Source organism: Helianthus annuus, chromosome 9 (genome assembly GCF_002127325.2).
Source record: "Helianthus annuus cultivar XRQ/B chromosome 9, HanXRQr2.0-SUNRISE, whole genome shotgun sequence".
NCBI lineage: Eukaryota > Viridiplantae > Streptophyta > Magnoliopsida > Asterales > Asteraceae > Helianthus > Helianthus annuus.
In genome coordinates, this window is record NC_035441.2 from 183,894,753 (window position 1) to 183,915,975 (window position 21,223).

The following is a 21,223-nucleotide window of genomic DNA, read 5'->3' on the forward strand; positions in this document are numbered from 1 at the left end:
TTGTAATACATATAAGAATGTGTTTTAATCATCATCAACTCGACAATCTATAGTATAGACACGAATCGGAACCGAAAGTCTTGTAAAACGATTATTTCGTAGACTATCGATTCGGATTCGTACATGCATGTTCGAGATCTGTATTGGAAAGTATTTTTGACTATTTTTATTTTAGTTAAACTTTCTGGAATTTTCTTTGATTGAGTCTATGTTTAGCCTATTCGAATGCTTGTTTCCGGTTTATGCATAAAGTTGACTATTTTGCCCTTTTTGATTTAAAACGGGATTTTTGGAAAAGCGAAAGGATAGAAATCTTTATTTTTACTATATAAACTTGCACCGAAAGTTTCGGATCAGTTGGTGGTCCAGATTGTGAGTTATGGCCATTAGCGTAAAACTATATTATAAATTTACATAAACGGTCCTTTTCGCGTAGAACCCGTTTCTGGCCACGTTTTGGTACAAAACTTTTTACCAACTGATTATATATAATATTCTGGGAATTTTGATGATTTTTAAGTAATTTTTGGCTGAACGGATCCTAGATCACCTAGCCATTTCGGCTTATGTCGGTTTTGACCGTTTTAGCCATAAAATGAGTTTTACACATCCTTTTGACCCGAAACCTTTTTCTACTGATTTTATATGATGAATAAATTATTTTAAGTATTCTGAAAATGTAAAAATCTCAGATCTAATTTGAAAACCCGAAAACGCCCTTAAATCGTATTTTTAGCATTTTAACGCATGGTAAAGCGTTATACTTGTTTTAAACATGTAAGACCTATACCTACTGATGTGTTTAGCATATTTTCATATAAAAACAGTAAGTATAAGTATATGAACTCAGACTTCCAGTTTTGGCACTTTTAGCCCTTGTGAAATTACTAAATTACCCCTACGGTGCATAATTTGGTTTTAAATGATATATTTGATATATGAGTCATACCCTACTGATATAATATGTTATATTAAGTATATTTACTGTATGATCCAGACCCGAAACTCAGATTTCTAATTTTACTCTTTTATTATCTTTTAAATGACCAAAATGCCCTTCTAAGGCATAAATTGAGTTTAAAATTATCCCGGGCAATATAGAACATAACTTACTGATATAATATCATATTCTAAGCATATTAATTCGGGGAACTTGCATTTGAATCTTTTGGCTACCCGTATCGTCCTTTTCGCGTTCGGTTCGGTTTACGTAACTAGTTTGCGTAAATTGACCGAATCGGGTCAAACGTCATCATTTTTATCTCAAAATCCAGAATGTATTTAGTGTGCCCATATTATACAAGTATTCAAACTTGTCGGGTCTAAATCACATTCTATCCGGTCTTTCGCTTAATCGTGCGTAAACCGCATCATTCCAAAAACTAACCGGTCAAAGCTTAAACTTAAATAAAAGGCCGTTAGGAATCTAATAGGTTAATTATAAACCTTTGTTCCAGATTAGGAAGCCCGGTAAAAGCTACCACCACTTATCGTTGTGACTTATACTTGCTCAGGTAAATACATTTTGACTTATTTTCCCTATACGGGCTTGGGGTACGGTATTTAAAATACCGCTTGATCGGGCGCACAAGTCCTGCTCCTTATAGGTGTTCAGTCTTGAATAGCTTGTGCGACTTCGTTTAAACAGTTTTGTCTTACTTAAAGGCTTTGGGGGGTTGTTGACCATGTCCCGGATATCCTTGGCATTATCTTACGAGATGGCCACGACCAGAGCACGGGGTGTAGGCGTACACCCGTCGTGTATAACTCTTTAATGTGGTGTGTCAATTAAATCTCTAGCCCGGACAGTAGATCCCGGGCCACCAGAGATATAAGTGCATGTAATTCGTTCACAAGTTTATATTATATAATTATCCCAAGTTAATAAAAATATTTATGCCTTGTGCATTTAAATCAATTTTCAATCATTTTCAAAATGAGTCAGTCGATTTGTATTTACCAGTGTAAACTGACGTATTTTTCCCAAAAGATTAAGTGCAGGTACTATACGGAAATAGGCTGGCTGTTTCCTAGAGAGCGTCCACAATAGTCTCGCAAACTCGGACGACATTTATCTGTTGAACTATTTTTTTTTTCTATTTTTATTTGATCCGCCTGTGGATCCATTTCAACCACTGTGATATTTATTATTACACTTTATTTAAAAGTTGAAATGTTTCTATTCTGCTTCCGCTGTGCATTATTATATTGTGTTGATTGTCTATGACGATGCCAACTACGTCACTGTACCCCACACCGGGCCCACCGGTGACACGTGGAAATCGGGGTGTGACAGGTTGGTATCAGAGCCAACGCTGAGTGAATTAAACACTATCCTAATGTGTTTAATCTCAGTTACACAATTGCACATTCCTCGATTTTCGAGTCTAGACAAAGAACTTAGGAAATGTTCAACATTTCGTTTAATTTATTTTTATTTATTACTGCATTATCTTATATATTTTGTTGTGCAACTTGTTTGATTTTTGACAGGATCACTATGCCGCCAAGGATGAGAGGTCGTGGAGGATTTCATACATCGCACGATCATGAGGCTGGTCCCTCCCATAGGCGAGCTCCATCCGCCTCACACAACACAGCCGCCAACGACCTTTGGAGGTCTTTCGCCGAGCCTGCTAGACACTCGGTGTCCGCCAGCACTTCGCCGTCTTTACCCCACTCGTATGGGCCCCATTCGGAGAACGGGCCCCATGGTTCGCTTGGATCGTACATACCATTGCACCAGTCACCGTACCAGCATCCAGCGCCAGCCTACCAGGGTTTGTATAACCCTAATGCTTATGTGGAGGAGCCAGTGGGCCATAACCCACTTGGACAGGAGGACCACTTTTCTGGTGGTCACGAGATGGACGTGGACGAGGAGACGGACCCTTCGCTCCCACCATCAGGTACACCAAACCACCCGATTGAGATATCGGATGGGTCGCCTTACACAGGATCACCATTTAATGGTGTGGACAGCTTCCAGGAGAGGTTTAAGCAGCATGATTGGTACTTCACCCCTAGCCACAACTCTCCGATGCTTCAATCACTCCATGGTACTCCGATGCTCCAATCGCTCCATGGTTCACCGGTGCACTCACAGCACCACTCGCAGCATCAGCAGCTCCAGCAGCAGCCGCCTCTACCGCAGGACCTATCTGAGGCCCTGTGGCGTGACGTGATCACTCCGTCACCACCGCCGCCGCCAGTTTTACCTCCTCCGCCTCAGAGGCCAAGGAGGAATGCGCGCATGTCTACGCGCGGAGGGATTCGCATAGGCACCCCTCCACGTGTTAGTAGCAGCCGCTACACGTCTCTACCCGGGGAGTCCGAGACAGGGGAGTCTCAGCATCCCGTATCGGAGGTTACTTCTGTTCCGATCCCGCCTCTGCCGCCGCAGAATTTTGGAGAGCCGATTCCGGCTTATGCTAGTGCCGCTCAGTTCAACCCGTTCGAGCAGGTGTTCCCTCAGGGTTATGATTACACGGGAGACCCTTATTGGCAAGCTGCCAACTTCAGCTCACTCCCACATAGTGGTCCACTTGGAGACCCTTGGGCTGCTGGCCCATCTACTTTTGGTTACCCTCCGGGTTACCAGCAGCCACCGCAGCCGCAGCCTTACCAGCCGCCGCAGCCGCAGCACTACCAGCCACCACCACCGGCGCCTATGATGTCGCCGCCGCAGGTTCAGGAGATCCTGCAGGGGATTGATAGCATGCGACGCGAGTTTCAGCACAATATGCGAGAGGATCGCCGACGCACCAGTGGCATGTTTAAGAAGGTATTTGATTTGCTCAAGGGTAAGAGCAAGAAGGATCGTTGAATCCTTCGATTATCATTTCATGTACTCATGTCCCTGCGTGGACATTTATTCCAGTACTCTGCCCCTGCGTGGGTATATATATCTATCTTTCTCTACCCCTGTGTGGGTATGTTATCCTGTTAACCCCTGCGTGGGTTTGTTTTATTTTATTTTGTTATTGTTGTACTTGTTTAGCCCCTGCGCGGGCATGTTATTCATGCTAGTTATGTTATTTCAAAGTCCCGTTTAGGGCATAGATGTACTCGTACTTATTTAAAATTTGAAATGATTGATTTAAATTTCTTATTTAATTATGTGCATGAATTTAACATTTAAATAATGGAAGATATCAATTTTATTTGATTTGCCATTTTCTTAGTAAGGTATAACCTAGCCTGAATGCCTTATTAACAGGCCTGGCCCTGATGGTAAAACCTGGTTGAAAAGATTCAACTCCCTGTTAACATCTGAGAACATGTTAACATTCTGGGCTAAGCGTGATCTGTAGAATCACACGACCCACCTTTTAATAAATTATCTACAGATTATATCTGTATACAAGTCTATTAATGACTTGATACCTACGGGTTATGACTATGTCATATAGTGGCAGTTGTGGTCTATGACTCCCTGCCTAGTAAAAGATTATCTACAGATTATATCTGTATACAAGTCTATTAATGACTTGATACCTACGGGTTATGACTATGTCATATAGTGGCAGTTGTGGTCTATGACTCCCTGCCTAGTAAAAGATTATCTACAGATTATATCTGTATACAAGTCTATTAAGGGCTTGATACCTACGGGTTATAACTATGTTATATAATGACAGTTGTGGATTTATGACTCTCTGTCTAGTAAAGGATTATTTGTTTAATTATACAATTTATAATCCTATAAAAATCTAAATTTATAATTTAGTAATTGTCCGTTGTGACTAGGCCTATGGTGCCAATATATATATTTTCATTCCTTGATTGCTAATAAGAGCTTGAATGAAATTTATTAAATTAACTGCTAAGGTTTTTGATACCATGGTTAATAAATCGTCTAGGACGATAATACTGTTAGGTTCTAAATAAGACCTTGTCCCTTATTGTAGCTTAAAGCTACGATGGCCAAATCGGAAGAAACCAACAGTCATTCTGGGGAACGCTCAGATAATGCAAAGATTCACGTTACCGGTGCAGAATTGCAAGCACTAATAGATAATGCTGTCGCCAAGGCTATGGATAGGCAGTTCAAAGAATCTAGTGGTACTCAGAGTAGAACCCGCTCAGTGACGCATGTCAAGGCTAAGACTCATTCTGGGGCTCATAGTAAGCCTCCTTCTAAAAAGAGTGAGCCAAAGAAAGTTGAGGATGATAATCATTCCTCCAACCACAGCAGCGTCCCAAAGCAGGAGGTTGAGCTGAAGCATGACACGTACAGCAGGTCCTGTACGTACAAGTATTTTGTATCCTGCAAGCCCAGAGATTTTACTGGGGAAAAGGGAGCCGTCGATTGTATGACGTGGATCGACGAGATGGACACTGTAGTTGATATCAGCGGGTGTGCTGATAGGGACGTCGTGAAGTACGTGTCCCAGTCATTCAAAGGAGATGCGTTAGCCTGGTGGAAGTCACTCCTACAAGCTGCCGGTAAGGCCACACTGTACGGTTTGTCATGGGAACAGTTTGTGGCCCTGATTAAAGAAAACTTCTGTCCGCAGCACGAGGTCGAGCGAATGGAATCGGATTTCGTATCCTTAGTCATGAAGAACCTCGATTGTCAAGCGTATCTTACTACGTTCAACACGCTGTCTCGTTTAGTGCCTTACTTGGTGACCCCGGAGCCGCGTAGGATTGCTCGATTTATCGGGGGTCTGGCACCGGAAATAAAAGCCAGCGTCAAAGCTTCAAGACCTACAACATTTCGATCCGTAGCGGATCTATCCCTCTCACTCACTCAAGACGTGGTTAGATTGAGAGCCATGAAGAGCTCTGAGGAGAACAAACGGAAATGTGAGGATGACACCTCACGAAGATCTGAAAAGCGACATAGAGGGAACAACGACCACAGGAAAGGGTCGGGGTCTAGGAGAAATGATCATCAGTCGGGTGAAAAACCCAGATGCAAGATCTGCAGGAGACACCACTTCGGGAGGTGTCGGTTGGAAACGAAATCCCAGTCTTTCGAGAAACGTTGTGGAATCTGCAAGTCCACAGACCATAAAGCTGTGGATTGCAAGAAGATGAAGGATGCAACGTGTTTTGGTTGCAACGAGAAGGGGCACATTCGGCCCAACTGCCCAAAGTTTGCGAAGAAGGCCGAGGAAGGGAAGAAGACTAATGCGAGAATCTTCAAAATGGACGCAAAGGAAGCAGTCCTTGATGATAACGTCATTACCGGTACGTTTCTTGTAAACGATATTTTTGCTAGAGTTTTGTTTGATTCGGGGGCTGATAAGTCGTTTGTAGATAATAAGTTTTGTAAACTGTTGAACCTTCCTGTTAAAACCCTAAGTGCGAAATATGAGGTGGAATTAGCCGATGGAACCATAGAAACCGCCTCAACTGTTTTAGATGGATGTGTTATATCCATTAGGAATCATTCCTTCCCGTTATCCTTGCTTCCCTTTAAGCTAGCTGGATTCGACATAGTGATAGGCATGGATTGGTTGTCGAGTAACCAAGCCCAGATTCTGTGCAATAGAAAGCAGGTGATAGTGAAGACTCCGTCTGGTGAGTCCCTTACTATTCAAGGAGATACCCAGCATGGATTGCCCGAGCAAGTGTCCATGCTCAAAGCATCCAGATGCATGCGGAAAGGATGTGTCATTTATATGGCACAAGTCACCATTGATGAACCAAAGCCGAAGATTGAAGATATTCCTGTTATCTCGGAATATCCTAAAGTGTTTCCTGAAGAACTACCCGGATTGCCACCGGATAGACAAGTAGAGTTTCGGATAGATATCATTCCTGGCACTGCGCCTGTAGCAAGAGCACCATACAGATTGGCACCAACGGAGATGAAGGAGTTGAGGACGCAGTTGGATGATCTATTAGCTAAGGGTTTTATCAGACCTAGCTCATCTCCTTGGGGAGCGCCAATCTTGTTCGTTAAAAAGAAGGATGGTTCGATGCGTCTGTGCATCGATTACCGTGAGCTTAACAAAGTCACTATCAAGAATAGGTATCCGTTACCCAGGATCGACGATCTGTTCGATCAGTTGCAAGGAGAAAGTTATTTCTCCAAGATTGATCTGAGGTCAGGTTATCATCAGTTAAAGGTCAAGGAGGAAGACGTACACAAGACCGCATTTAGGACTCGTTATGGGCATTACGAGTTCCTAGTGATGCCGTTTGGGCTCACTAACGCACCAGCCGCGTTCATGGATCTCATGAATCGCGTCTGCAAACCTTATTTAGATAAGTTCGTCATCGTCTTCATTGATGACATTCTTATCTACTCGAAGAGCCAAGCTGACCATGAGAAACACCTTCGTTGTATTCTCAAACTTCTGTATCAAGAGAAGCTTTATGCCAAATTTTCGAAGTGTGAATTCTGGCTTCGAGAAGTCCAATTCCTTGGACATGTTGTAAGTGAGCGTGGTATCCAAGTAGATCCCGCTAAAGTAGAAGCAGTCATGAACTGGCAGGAGCCGAAGACTCCTACCGAGATTCGCAGTTTCCTCGGATTGGCAGGATATTATAGGAGATTCATCGAGAACTTCTCAAGGATTGCTGCGCCCCTAACCTCATTGACCCGTAAGAAGACTAAGTTTGATTGGGGCCCTAAGCAGCAGGAATCCTTTGACATTCTGAAGCAGAAGCTGAGCAATGCGCCAGTGTTGACATTGCCCGATGGTATAGATGAATTTGTGGTGTACTGTGACGCATCACATACTGGCATGGGCTGTGTACTCATGCAGAAAGGCAAAGTCATTGCCTACGCTTCTCGCCAGCTCAAGGTGCACGAGAAGAACTACACCACCCACGATTTGGAATTGGGTGCAGTTGTATTTGCTTTGAAGCTATGGAGACATTACTTGTATGGAACCAAGTGCATAATTTATTCGGATCACAAGAGTCTTCAGCATCTGTTCAATCAGAAGGAATTGAACATGCGTCAAAGGCGATGGATGGAAACTCTCAATGATTATGACTGTGAGATAAGATACCATCCAGGCAAGGCAAATGTGGTTGCCGACGCCTTAAGTAGAAAAGAAAGGGTTAAACCGATCAGAATCAATGCCAAGCGCATTGAAATAAGGAATAATTTGAATGAAAGGGTGTTAGCTGCACAGAAGGAAGCTGTGCTGGAAGCTAACTATCCTGCAGAAAAGTTGGGAGTAACTGAGGAGCAGTTATCCCACGACAAAGATGGAATGCTACGCCTAAACGGACGAATATGGGTTCCAGTTTATGGAGGACTTCGGGATGTTATCCTCCAGGAAGCCCACAGCTCTAAATATTCCGTTCATCCTGGAGCTGATAAGATGTACCAGGATTTGAAATCAAACTACTGGTGGATTGGTTTGAAAAAGTCCGTGGCCGAGTATGTGGCCAAATGTTTGACTTGTGCGCAAGTCAAGGCTGAGCATCAGAAGCCGTCAGGTTTACTTCAGCAACCTGAAATTCCCAAGTGGAAATGGGAAATGGTGACGATGGATTTCATCACCAAGTTACCGAAGACGAAAAAGGGAAATGATACCATATGGGTCATAGTTGACAGACTGACTAAGTCAGCTCATTTTCTACCCATCAAAGAGACGTATAGCTCAGATATGTTGGCTCAATTATACGTCGATAAGATAGTAGCGCTACATGGTATACCTATATCTATTATCTCTGATAGAGATACTAGATATACGTCACATTTTTGGAAGAGTTTCCAACAGTCGTTGGGCACTCGTTTGAATTTTAGTACGGCCTATCATCCTCAGACTGATGGTCAGAGTGAGCGTACTATTCAAACTCTGGAAGACATGCTTCGTGCATGTGCGATCGACTTAGGTGGTAGTTGGGATAAGCACCTACCACTGATTGAATTCTCCTACAACAATAGCTACCATTCCAGCATAAAGGCTGCGCCTTTTGAGGCCCTATACGGTAGGAAGTGTAGATCGCCCATTTGTTGGGCAGAAGTTGGAGATGTCCAGTTGTCTGGACCGGATATCGTCTTTGAGACGACAGACAAGATCGTTCAGATCCGTGATCGTTTGAAAGCTGCCAGGGATAGGCAGAAAAGTTATGCGGATCCTAAGCGCAAAGATTTTCACTTTGATGTGGGTGAAAAAGTGTTGCTTAAAGTATCACCTTGGAAAGGTGTCATGCGATTTGGAAAGAAAGGCAAGCTAAGCCCGAGATATATAGGACCTTTCGAGATAATTGAACGTGTCGGGGCAGTCGCTTACAAGTTAAACTTGCCTGAAGAGCTTAGTGCCATTCATAATGTGTTTCACATCTGTAATTTGAAGAAGTGTTTCGCTGACGATTCACTGGTTATACCGCATACAGATATACACATAGACGAAAGTCTAAAGTTTGTTGAAAAACCTTTGTCGATTGAGGATCGACAGGTAAAGAAGCTTCGAAGGAAGCAAGTGCCTATTGTTAAGGTCAAGTGGGATGCCCGTAGAGGTCCCGAATTCACGTGGGAAGTGGAATCCACGATGAAAGAAAAATATCCCCATTTGTTTGAATAAATCTCGGGGTCGAGATTTCTTTTAAGGGGGTGAGGATGTAACACCTCGAAAAATTTCGTCCAATAATGTCTTGACACGTGTCATAAGGTTCCATTATGTGAAAACATACTTTAGAGGGACTAAAAGTGACAAACAGTGAAAACTATGGAACGTAAGGGTCCAAAGTGTCAACAATGGATAAATAGGCTCTATGATAACCCCACATAATGTTTATAACCTTTAACGGATGGTTCATGGATCATACGACGCGGAAATTGCCCAAAAGTGAAGTATTGTAAACTATAGGGGCCAAAAGTGTCAACATGTTTAATTAATACCTCTGAGTGAACTTTTGGCAGACCCGAAGCTTTGTATAGCTAAAATGTACTCACTAGAATATGTGGTAAAAATTTCATGAAGTTTCGTCAACGTATGAGAAAGTTATGGCCAAAACCGTACTTAAGGGACTAAAAGCGTCAACGTCGAATTCAGGACTTTTCGGTTGAGCGCAAAGTTATCCGAGGGCATTACCATGTGGGTAAAAGTTCTAAGGTTCTTAAAAACCAAGTTTGGGGGTTTACGGGTCGAGAAAAGTAGCCGAAACATCACGTACAAGTTCAGGGGTCAAAGCTGTCAACATTGGAAAGTTGTTTGGCTGAAACAAGGGTCAGGCGACCCGCCTGGGAAAGCCCAAGCGGGCCGCGTGGGACTGCCAGCGACCAGAATTCGGTTTTGGGTCTATTTGAGTCCGATTTTGGGTGGTAAACAGCTCAATTGCACCTCCTTTTGCACCAATAGCATGCCATGCATGCCTACAACTACAGGAGCCTCGAAAATTCTGATTTAAATCAGATTATTGATCATTTCTTGATCATTTTTCATAGTAACAAGTGCTCTCTCTATCAAGAACCTTCAAGACAAGACTTCTGGAGCTAAACTGATCATCAAGGTCGACTTCTAGTGTCCACTAAACATCTTTAGGACCATTGTAAGCTTTCAATTCGTTCTTTAATCCGTTCTTGCTTTGATTATTAGTAAAAGTCAAACTGGGTCTTCATAACCTTTGACTTTCTGATTAAACGGATTTCTTTCAGTAATTTCTCGAATTGAAACTTGTTATAGATTGGTATTTATGTGGGAAACAAACCCTCTAAAGGGTACTAACTGATTCCCACTACATGCATGCTAAATGTCGAGTCAAACCTATTTCTAAAAAGTCAACAGAAGCGATTTTTGTGAAAAATGATATGATTAATGATATAGATGACATGCAATCTGATTGATCATCATAAATAACTTGTAATACATATAAGAATGTGTTTTAATCATCATCAACTCGACAATCTATAGTATAGACACGAATCGGAACCGAAAGTCTTGTAAAACGATTATTTCGTAGACTATCGATTCGGATTCGTACATGCATGTTCGAGATCTGTATTGGAAAGTATTTTTGACTATTTTTATTTTAGTTAAACTTTCTGGAATTTTCTTTGATTGAGTCTATGTTTAGCCTATTCGAATGCTTGTTTCCGGTTTATGCATAAAGTTGACTATTTTGCCCTTTTTGATTTAAAACGGGATTTTTGGAAAAGCGAAAGGATAGAAATCTTTATTTTTACTATATAAACTTGCACCGAAAGTTTCGGATCAGTTGGTGGTCCAGATTGTGAGTTATGGCCATTAGCGTAAAACTATATTATAAATTTACATAAACGGTCCTTTTCGCGTAGAACCCGTTTCTGGCCACGTTTTGGTACAAAACTTTTTACCAACTGATTATATATAATATTCTGGGAATTTTGATGATTTTTAAGTAATTTTTGGCTGAACGGATCCTAGATCACCTAGCCATTTCGGCTTATGTCGGTTTTGACCGTTTTAGCCATAAAATGAGTTTTACACATCCTTTTGACCCGAAACCTTTTTCTACTGATTTTATATGATGAATAAATTATTTTAAGTATTCTGGAAATGTAAAAATCTCAGATCTAATTTGAAAACCCGAAAACGCCCTTAAATCGTATTTTTAGCATTTTAACGCATGGTAAAGCGTTATACTTGTTTTAAACATGTAAGACCTATACCTACTGATGTGTTTAGCATATTTTCATATAAAAACAGTAAGTATAAGTATATGAACTCAGACTTCCAGTTTTGGCACTTTTAGCCCTTGTGAAATTACTAAATTACCCCTACGGTGCATAATTTGGTTTTAAATGATATATTTGATATATGGGTCATACCCTACTGATATAATATGTTATATTAAGTATATTTACTGTATGATCCAGACCCGAAACTCAGATTTCTAATTTTACTCTTTTATTATCTTTTAAATGACCAAAATGCCCTTCTAAGGCATAAATTGAGTTTAAAATTATCCCGGGCAATATAGAACATAACTTACTGATATAATATCATATTCTAAGCATATTAATTCGGGGAACTTGCATTTGAATCTTTTGGCTACCCGTATCGTCCTTTTCGCGTTCGGTTCGGTTTACGTAACTAGTTTGCGTAAATTGACCGAATCGGGTCAAACGTCATCATTTTTATCTCAAAATCCAGAATGTATTTAGTGTGCCCATATTATACAAGTATTCAAACTTGTCGGGTCTAAATCACATTCTATCCGGTCTTTCGCTTAATCGTGCGTAAACCGCATCATTCCAAAAACTAACCGGTCAAAGCTTAAACTTAAATAAAAGGCCGTTAGGAATCTAATAGGTTAATTATAAACCTTTGTTCCAGATTAGGAAGCCCGGTAAAAGCTACCACCACTTATCGTTGTGACTTATACTTGCTCAGGTAAATACATTTTGACTTATTTTCCCTATACGGGCTTGGGGTACGGTATTTAAAATACCGCTTGATCGGGCGCACAAGTCCTGCTCCTTATAGGTGTTCAGTCTTGAATAGCTTGTGCGACTTCGTTTAAACAGTTTTGTCTTACTTAAAGGCTTTGGGGGGTTGTTGACCATGTCCCGGATATCCTTGGCATTATCTTACGAGATGGCCACGACCAGAGCACGGGGTGTAGGCGTACACCCGTCGTGTATAACTCTTTAATGTGGTGTGTCAATTAAATCTCTAGCCCGGACAGTAGATCCCGGGCCACCAGAGATATAAGTGCATGTAATTCGTTCACAAGTTTATATTATATAATTATCCCAAGTTAATAAAAATATTTATGCCTTGTGCATTTAAATCAATTTTCAATCATTTTCAAAATGAGTCAGTCGATTTGTATTTACCAGTGTAAACTGACGTATTTTTCCCAAAAGATTAAGTGCAGGTACTATACGGAAATAGGCTGGCTGTTTCCTAGAGAGCGTCCACAATAGTCTCGCAAACTCGGACGACATTTATCTGTTGAACTATTTTTTTTTTCTATTTTTATTTGATCCGCCTGTGGATCCATTTCAACCACTGTGATATTTATTATTACACTTTATTTAAAAGTTGAAATGTTTCTATTCTGCTTCCGCTGTGCATTATTATATTGTGTTGATTGTCTATGACGATGCCAACTACGTCACTGTACCCCACACCGGGCCCACCGGTGACACGTGGAAATCGGGGTGTGACAACAAGCGTCTATACACTTGTGTATTCACCAAAATCACCTTTGTTTATGAAAGATCCGGTTTTTTAAAATATGATTTCATCTTACACTTGGTTCTTCGAAAATACCACTTGTAGATCTTTAGATCTACTAGTTTAGAACTCCATTTCATAAGAAAAATTGTTTTTACACAAGTTCATGTTTATGTTTGAAAGGGTTCGTCATCTAATAACTTTAGGACTTAACATATGGCTAGTTCATGTTTCATGAACATGATCTAGCGTGGTTTGATGACGATCCATTCCCATACTAGCAATCAACAACAATAAATAACCATAACAAAACTAGTTTCAAAAGTTTTACACCATTATTCATCCACTAACCACTTTGTTTATCACTTTAGTAGACTTTTAGTTTGTGATCTTATATGTTCATGATTTTCAACCGACACAATTCTTATTAACCACTCTAGACAAGATCAAGAAGGTGTTTAGAGTCACTTACTACTAGCTCGAGGCTAGGGAAGAAACTAGTCGAAAAACGAGTGGTTAAAAGCGTCGTAGAGAGGTCCTTGGCAATCCGCAAGCACCGGGCTTCCTCGTATGAGATCCTTCACACGTGAGTGCACTTGGAATAACTTGAATGAAATCGAAAAAGGATGGTGGGTGGTGCTTGGTTCTCGGCCGTAAGTCAAGAGAGGGGAGAGAGATGATTTTGTTCAAGTGGATTGTGAATGTTATGAACATATGATCTGATGGGTTTATTTATAGACTAACCATCATATTTAACCATTGGTCACTATATTTAGTAGATATTTAGCACATGATTAAAATATTCAAAATGGTGTAAGGGTATGTCCCCTAAGGGACCGAATTCGTTGGGGGGTAGGGGGATAATTGGGTTGGTTTTCAACTATTTAGTTAGTGTTAGTTTGGTAGAATTAGGAGGTTAACTAGTTACTAGCGTGTTGTAATTTACAACGGATGTTAGGGTATTCGGGGACCCTAACTGGCTCAGAAAAGAAAAACAATGTCAATGACAATATTTTTGTGTTCCGGGTAAAGTCCGGTTGTTCGGTTGGATACTGATCCGTTAAAGTGCTTAACAATCATTTAAAGTGTCGTTAATATTATTTTTAGTGACACAAAGAATTCCCAACACTTTGGAAAGTGTCTAGTATTATTTCCCATGTTTTTGCACTTTACTAGTTTGCTAAAAAGTTGAATTTTATATTAAAGTGCAGGATTTGTGTTTAAATCATATTTTAGGCACATCCGGTCACTATAACTATCACCTAGTGACGCAGTTCTACAATCCTCATTTCCCTACACTCCCTACTAGTGTAGTAAACTATTCCTGACTCATACAGGCCTTAGAGGCAGTGTCTGCCTGATGCTGGCTATATCAGCATGTTTAATGGGTTATCCGTTCATTGTGCTACTGTGCTTTTGTGCATCAAGGTTGTCACTAAAGTTTTGTATGTAAATAATAGAGTGACAGTTAATAAAGTATGATGCAAGTATGTGTATGTATCAGTATTCAGGTAGCAGTTTAACCATAATTGTAAGCAAGCACAGTAATTAAGCAGTAATTAAATATTAATTATTTCGTACGGATACCTGATTTGGTGAGGGTTGTCACAAACGCCAACCACCATGAATCATTGAAGGGGGTGTAGTCTTCCATTCATGTTCCTACATGGCGAATCATATTCCAACCATGATCACCACACCCTTCAACCTAAGTCTTAAGGAAATATAAAACACAACGGAAACTTTTTTAATCTTTATTATTTGTGACATAACCCATCATCTTCAAACTTATATGTCATTAAGATCAATTCACATCTCTTTCATTAAATTTTCTGAGTGTGTTGTTTATATTAGTTATGTTATTAGGGGGTGTTTAGTGCATGGTGAAGCTTTAATAACTACTCAAAAACCCTAGAAGTTCCCCACTGTAACGCCTCGCGTTTTGATAATTATACTTGAATTATCATAAAGCACCTTATAATAGACAACATACCAAAGTCTAGGGATCAAAAGTGGCAAAAATCAAATAAATTCCTCGGCTACATAGCGTCGCGCCCCGTGACGGGTGGAGGATGATTCCTCCTGTAACGCCCCAAAACTCGAATGTTTATATTCGCCAAATGTTCTTATATGATGCATCAGGAAATAAATAACTAGGCTATTCAACTTAGTTAAGTGTATGGTGAAAACTATTAAAGGAGGAAAATTGTGCCAATTATGCTTTAGTGGCAAACACTAGGGACTAAAGTGGGATAAGATGAAAGTTGAGTTATTATATGAAAAGATCAACACACAAACACACACTTCGTGTGTGTTCTAGAACGATCAGGAGCTCCAAGGGAGCCAAAACCCTAACTCAACCAAAATCATCAAATTGAAGGGTGAATCGAAGCTCAAATTCATGAACGAACATGAATTAATGATCACCTACACGAGAGGATCATGAGGTATGTCTTAAAACTTAGATTGGTGATCTTGTATGAAGTGGGTTATGTTTAATCCGCGAATTGGTATGAAATTGAGTATGAATATGTGTTAGAATCACCATATAGAAAATGGATTATGCATGATTTGGATCAATTCGATGTTTTGAGGTGAAACCCATTTGTTATGGTAAGGATGATGGCTTGGATTATCATCCATGTCCAATTCTTGTTTAATGTTGATGTAATATGTTGTGTATGATGAATTCTTGTTAGATGAATGAAAGAAATGTGGCATTGATATGTTTGATGTCTATGTGTGAATGATACTTATTGATTAGTAAGAAGATTTGATGAATTATGTATGAGCTTGAAAGATTATGCATAAATTAGTTGTACATTGTGCTTAGAAAGTAGTATGCACACTAAGTGTATGATGAATGTCTAAGCGAAATTAGGATGCGAAATTGTATTAAATAGCTTAATATATATGAATGAGATAAGGTAATGATGTAATTAGTAGTATACTAACTTGAAGAATGTACTTTAGATGGAACTCATACAAGAATTCGGTTGAATGTATGTGTTGGTCAAGACTATGCATTAAGGGCTTGTACATTAGGCTTAATATCACTAGATGATCATGTGATCGTGAGAACATTTGCATCGTGAGTAGGAGATGTATATAATGTCAATTGTATAGCCTATTATGATGTTACGGATATATGAGGATAAGTCGAAAGTTCATATGATAAATTGTTGACTTCTGAAAGTCAACTACGCATAAGAAGCATGATTTGACTTGTTGTCGTAAAGGTAGAATTATAGGAAGTCGTATGGTACATGTTAAATCAATACGTGTTATATGGAATGACATGATGAATTATATGAGTTTGAAAAGATGTGAATTTGGGTATATGTCTTATGCTTGTTAGAATTGACTAATGAAAGTCAAATATGAAATGTGCAATTGATATGATTGTTAACATGTACAATTGTGTAGGCTAACAAGAATGTGATTTCGATGACATGAAAGTATAGGAATCATGTCGAGATGGACTCAAGCACGAAAGGCTAACGGGTCAAGAGGAGGCAAGGAAGCAGATACGAACACGGATGCATAAGGTAAGTGATTTCTGGAATCATTTCTTAATTTGTTTAAGTAAAGTTAAGTACTAGTTATTTAAGTATGATAATTGAAATCAAGTAGGGTTTTACACATAATGGAAATGTTAGGATCCGGGTCAAAATGATAAGTGTATTAAAGGTTTGGTTATATAAAAGCGATGGATTTCGCTAAGTAAACCAAACGGTCAAAATGAGATTTTATTGTATACCGGAATGGTTGCATAAGTAATGACTTCGGTATAACACTTGGGTAATGGGTAGGATTGTATATAAGCGTGCTAACTAAGAAACGGAGACGCGGGTTAATAGTCTAAAGACTCGGTTGTGAGTTATGATTAAATGGACAAACCATTTCGCATATGGGAATTGTACTAACAAAGTTCAATTACGTATAATTGAATGAGTTTAACGCATACCAGGTATCGGGTGCATAAACCCCATGTACGGAACTCCGGATAATGTAAAACTTTTTTAGTTATTATGTTCATGTGAGTTTTGTGTATAAACAAATGAGTTGTTTGATAAAAACATGAACGTGTCGAATAATTCATAAATGAATATTAAGTCAAAAACTTATAAGTTAAAAATTTCCTTAATCCGGATGTTGGATTTCGAGTCCATATGATAAAGGACCAAATTACGATCATGTGGGAAGAAACGGAGCGTAAAACGGACAAGAAATGAGAAAGTTATGACCAAATTTGTAAAAATTTGTTAAGCTGAAAGTTGCAGCTCTGAACCAGGCGCAAGGTTGCGCCCCTGACTGATGTCATCTATATTGCGCCAGAACTGACATAGGGTTGCGCCAGATTGGTTTCTTCTTGCGCCAATCGCTGGTTTTTTCATATTTTTCGCATTCTTCAACTCCAAACTTGTGTGAAGGCTATCTAACTACGTTATATGCATTATATAACTATATGTAAGTATGTAAGCATGTACGTATAGACGTGTTTATGTTTGCATGTATGTTTTCGGGTGTATGTAAATAGATGTATGAGTATACATATATGAATGTATGTACGTATGTATTAAATGGGATTGAATGTACACAAAGGAATAAAGCTTGTATGTATTCATGTAGGTATGTATGTGTGTATGAATATACGTGTGAATGTACGTATGCACGAAGTAGGATTTATCGCCCATGAAAGAATGGGGCATGTATGTATGTATGCATAGTTTCAATCATGGTTGTAAAACAAGGTCTCCAAGGCCGAGTACTCCCCGAGTAATCGCTACAAGGTAGGCTGCCGAGGCGACTTTCTTCAACTCCGACTAATTACTCGGAATCGATCAAATGCGGCCAACATCGGCCAAAATCGGATCTAATAGGTCAACTTGGGCCAATTTTAACTTAAAATAAAATAAAACACAATTTCTATTCCTATTATACTAAAGAATGAATATCAATTTCACGTATTTTGTTATAAATATTAGTAAATTTATGTTATTTGAAACATATTTAATTTCCGAAAACTAATTTCTTTATAATTTGGCATGTCCGAGTACTCCCCGTGTACTCTCCGCCTAGGCCGAGTACTCTCAACTCCCTGGTCGACCGACTAGGGAGCGCCTAGCGACTTTTGCAACCATGGTTTCAATACGTTTGAGTATTGACGTTACTAATAGTGTGCCTTGAGATTGAAATGTAATACAGGTACATTATTGAAGTCTCTCCAAGAATTAGACACCCGGATGAAATGCGTGAATTTAGAAAGATATCGGAATGGAAAGTATACGAGGATAGAACGTCACGAGACTCCATAATTATGAATCTTGTTTATATATAATATGTGCTAATGTTACGAATGCATGTGGTGAGTGCAGGTTGTACAGAATTATGGATCAATATTATGAAGAGCAAGTGATTGAAGATCGAGTTAAAGAGACATGGATTGTACGGAATGGGTGGTCATGTAATCTGTATTAGTATGTTATAATCGGTACATTAATGAAAGGTAAACGATGTAGTTCCTTACATAAAGATGTTTTTAAATGATTTTCAAGTATAAAGGAACATTTTAAGAAACAAATTTTATGTTACGTATTTCCGCTGCGTCTTTTTGATCAAAATGTTTTAGGGTCTTACACCTCCATGGGCCGCCACATGCCTCAGTCCGCAGAATGTTAAGTTTCAGCTCAACTATTGGCCCAAAATGTGTTTGTTTAGTGTGTTTCTTGCATTTATAGCTCACCTAACTTAACCCTAAACCTCACCTATAAAACCCACACTTCCTCCGCTCATTTTCACTTTACAAACACAAATCTCCCACTCAAGACACCCTCAAAATACATCAAATTCTCAGTTTATAATCAGGAAGTTCAAGGCTTTCTAAGTGAGTTCTATCTCACTTTTACTTCACTTTTCTACTCTTTTCTTTCTTCTTAACACTTGGAACACCTCTAGGAGTGTTTCCATAGGTTTTCCACGGAAAACCAAGATGGAACATCGCCATATTTGAGGTTAAAAGTGTAAGAAACTTTCTGTTTTGAATAAAATCTTTATAAACTTTCTTAAACTTATGTTTTCTTCAAGCAAACTTGTGTTCTTATGCCATTAATCAAATCCATGATTAGTGAGCTTAACCAAGGTTGTTTCACACAAATTCAGAGGTGTTATTCGCCTCTAAACTTTCTGTTTTGTAAAGGGTTTTAACCCACAAGTATTGTAACATTCCAAGCTTGTTCTTGTAACAAAACTTGTGTTTGATGTGTGTGTGATTACTTGGAGGCCTTGGCTATCCTACTTTCAATCCACTGCCTCACTTGATGATTTCCTTTTAGGTAGTATGTATATTTCTTTTCCATTTCATTCATGACCACCCGAGTTGTCCTTGTGACAACTTGTGCATTGGTGAATCTTACGAAAGAGGTTTTAAAGGAAGGTTATCCTCCTACCTCCATGCACGACTTTTATGAAATTCCATGATATACATATTGGACTTATTAGATACTATATAGAAAATATATTAAGTATATGTACATAACCGAATCCTTGATGATAATCAAATGGTTATTTGTCATGGTAATAATTTATATTATATAAGTACTTAACTTCTCGTTACGATTCTAATGGTTATCTTAACCTATGAAATCACATCAACCCATACGGGATTCACAGTGTAAAAAACGAGTGTTTAAGTCTAGATGATTACTTTCTCATATACATACTTTTGTGTACTTTAAATTCCTAATTCCGAATCTAAACATTCCTTAAACTCCAACACTGAACCCATTCTTTCTCCTCTTCTCATTAACTCGTCAATACTTGGATAATCGGAAGACTTAGCAATTTTGTGAGTACACTTGACCAGTTTCGCTTTAACACAATTTGGGTGTAACATGTTTTACTTGTTAAAATGCACAATTCACACAAATATGCTTTATTCACTCAATCCGTTATACATGCTTTTTTATGCTTAGGTTCATGCTAGAATTCATGCTACATGTTAGCCCACCTTAACAATTATAGCGCTATAGGAGTAGCACACCACCCGACGGGGTTTTGTTAAGTTATATTCTTTACGGTCTTGATTACTTCGGTATCGAGGGATGCTTATTATTCATAACTAGTCTCGTCACTTTGTGGCGAGGGACACATGTAATTCTTGTGGATACTTGGGTTTTACTTTTAGTTATGCATGCTAGATGACCTTGTATACCAAATTGCTATGTTGGATTGAGAAATACTTTTTATACCTATACCTTGTGTCTAAAACTAGTGTACTCGCCAATACGTTGTATTGAACTATGCTTTTAAAACATGTTGCAGGTTATTGATGATGCATGGAACTTAGTAGGATGCCTAGAAACACATTTTAAATTTTGTATATTGATTGTATTGTAATTCTTTTATTTCAAGTTGTTGTATTTGATTTCAAACCATGTAATTGACTTTTAGAAATGAAATGAAATTCATTATTTAAATACTTGTCGCAAATATTAGTGTTATGAAGTCTCGAGCAATCTATTTCGTCTCACTCCGATGTTTCCGCCATCGGTTGGGGTGTGACACCCACGAACTCATTGTACGACATTTCCACCATTTCCTAATCATCTCTAATCTTTCTTCAATCTTTTGGCTTCACAAGTTCACACACATCAATCCATGATCTCCAATACATTTGGACTTAATCAGAGGTAAGTGTCTACGATTCTATGATATGTTGTTTATCTTGTTCTTTTGATTCATACGAAACCCTAGATGATCCAAACAATTGATTGTGTGTGATTGCTTATGCCAATGAATACGTGATTGCTTAGACAAATAATTGTACAATGATTGTTTGTTGTTTGTGGTATGATATCATTGTTAGATTGGTTGATTTGATGCCTGACATGATTGATTTCTGTGCATTTGAGGTTTTCTGTTTGTCATTACATTGAAGAAAAGGGATTTTTGGAAGTTTTAGACCTTGTGAAGTCACAAGGTGTTCGAATGTTACATTATATTTGCTTATTTCATGTTTCTGTGCGATTAGGGTTGGTCTGACCTTGTGGAGTCACAAAGTCCAGACTAGTGAAACACATCAGAGTTTATGTATGTATGCCTGCTCCGAATTTAGAAACGCATATGTATACTCCGAATTATTA